The following is a 2,111-nucleotide window of genomic DNA, read 5'->3' on the forward strand; positions in this document are numbered from 1 at the left end:
AACATCAAACGTGGAATACTGATATTTGAAATATTAGAAAATTTAAATGTGAAATTAAAACCGCCAGCAGGTGGCAGCAAGTCACTGTTAATAAGTGAGTCATTGCAATTGAACCGAATCATTTAACGAATGCTTCATTCAGGAACGAAACGCCCTCATGTTGCTCAGAGACGCAAAACAGTGCTGTGACTGTGCTTGGAATTATTTTTGTTGGCGAAATAGAGAAAAAACTGCCAATATAGTGTCTAAAAGTAAATACAGACGCTCAAACTTCTTCATCAGGTTTGATCTAAACATGTTGAGGACTTCATGCCTGAAAAATTCAAATACCACATTATTACATGAGGTACAGAGATATTTTTGTTTTCTGTGTTATGAGTCACTGAACATATGATAGGGTTTATGAAACGTGTCAGTTATTAATGATGTATTTGAGTAATGTGTGATGATGCACTGCATTAAATCCCACAGTTTACCTCACACCAGGATACGTGCTGTCTTGTGGTTGATTCATAGACTGGTCATATTTCTCACAGTCGGGTTTTGTTTCTGATCTGGGTGGCAGGATTGACCTTGAATGAAGAATCAAACACTCTGACATTGGTGACATTTTTCTCATGACCTTAACAGTTGTGACTTTATTAAAAATGCACTTGCTCAAGATCACAACTGTAAAAAATAAATACAATTTAAATGTCAATAAAAAATTATTCTACTCTGTGCTCTATATCTGATTATGACAAAAAATTTAATAATGTTTGCAAAATGTTAAAGTAGAATGTTCCTTTAATATTCGCATAAATTCCTGTTTGTTGCTGCCGTGTGTTTTGAGTTTGAGCTTAGTTATTCTTTATTGTCTACTTTTTAATCTTAAAATCAATTTTATACACCATTTCAGGGCTCAAATTTAACTTTTTTACTTGGTAGCACTGGTGCTCCCAACTTCAAAAAGTTAGGAGCACCAGCAAAAATTTAGGAGCACTCACCAAAAATGTATGAGCATCACAACTACAAATTATGTATTAACAGATTTGATCCTTACATTCTTAACTTTAATGCAGATTTTGTATTGGTTAATATTAGCTGTCAATCTCTCAGTTACTGCTTTCTGCTAACTACTGCGATAAAAAGAAAAGGCTGAAGAAGAGAGAAAATGAAAAGAACACCGACAGATTTCTTTTGTAAGCAACCTAAAGTTAAGCTCTTCTTTGGCGAGGGTTAGGATGGTGTATGCGGTGGTAAATTTTACATTCAGCTCTGCCAGTTGCACCGAACGGCTGGCAGCTAGGGGTGTGCGATATTGACAAAAATGATATCTCGATATTTTCTGGGATTTTATCGATAACAATAATTTGACAGTGTTACTGTGCTGATATCTTAAGGACTACAGTGGACAGCTGACTCCTAAAATTTTTTATATTCTTCATATTCTGTGTGGTGGTCAGTTCACAGCAGTGACAAATCTTTTCCAATAAGTTTAAATATATTTTTACCTTTTATGGTCATTTTTACCTTAAAGCCATTTTTTCTAAAAGTGTGCATTACTATTTGAGTCAAATTCTTACATTTAATCAGTCAATTATAATAAGACATTTGGGCTGTTATCAAGTAAATGAAAGTATTAATCAACAAAATTCATCTTTGCAATGCAGAGGAAACACAGAAGCTGCATCTGAAATGGCATTTAGATGCATTTACACACTGATTAATGCAGGACATGAATGCATTTAGCCTGCAGTTACACATGCATAAATAATATTTTAATATTGTAAACATCAAACGTGGAATACTGATATTTGAAATATTAGAAAATTTAAATGTGAAATTAAAACCGCCAGCAGGTGGCAGCAAGTCACTGTTAATAAGTGAGTCATTGCAATTGAACCGAATCATTTAACGAATGCTTCATTCAGGAACGAAACGCCCTCATGTTGCTCAGAGACGCAAAACAGTGCTGTGACTGTGCTTGGAATTATTTTTGTTGGCGAAATAGAGCAAAAACAGGCAATGTAGTGTCTAAAATGTAAGTCTCATAATATTAACTTTTTTTATTGAACAGTTGTATAAAAATCGATATCACATTTGTAATCATGCTGATTTTTGGAGGAAAC

The 2,111-nt window shown here is 34.1% G+C and overlaps 1 long non-coding RNA gene across 1 annotated transcript in view; it reads right to left on the reverse strand.

Moving 5' to 3' along the window:
- Positions 1-255: 255 nt before the first annotated feature.
- The window catches only part of LOC107572479 (uncharacterized), a 6,263-nt gene continuing 4,407 nt past the window's right edge, over positions 256-2,111 (reverse strand). Inside the window, exons 2-3 of the long non-coding RNA XR_001607354.1 lie at positions 477-572; positions 256-313 (exon numbers count right to left, since the gene is read on the reverse strand). This is a non-coding gene — a long non-coding RNA (uncharacterized lncRNA). The remainder of the gene's footprint in view (positions 314-476; positions 573-2,111) is intronic.

This window comes from Sinocyclocheilus grahami, unplaced genomic scaffold (genome assembly GCF_001515645.1).
Source record: "Sinocyclocheilus grahami isolate Dianchi unplaced genomic scaffold, SAMN03320097.WGS_v1.1 scaffold1757.1, whole genome shotgun sequence".
Lineage (NCBI taxonomy): Eukaryota > Metazoa > Chordata > Actinopteri > Cypriniformes > Cyprinidae > Sinocyclocheilus > Sinocyclocheilus grahami.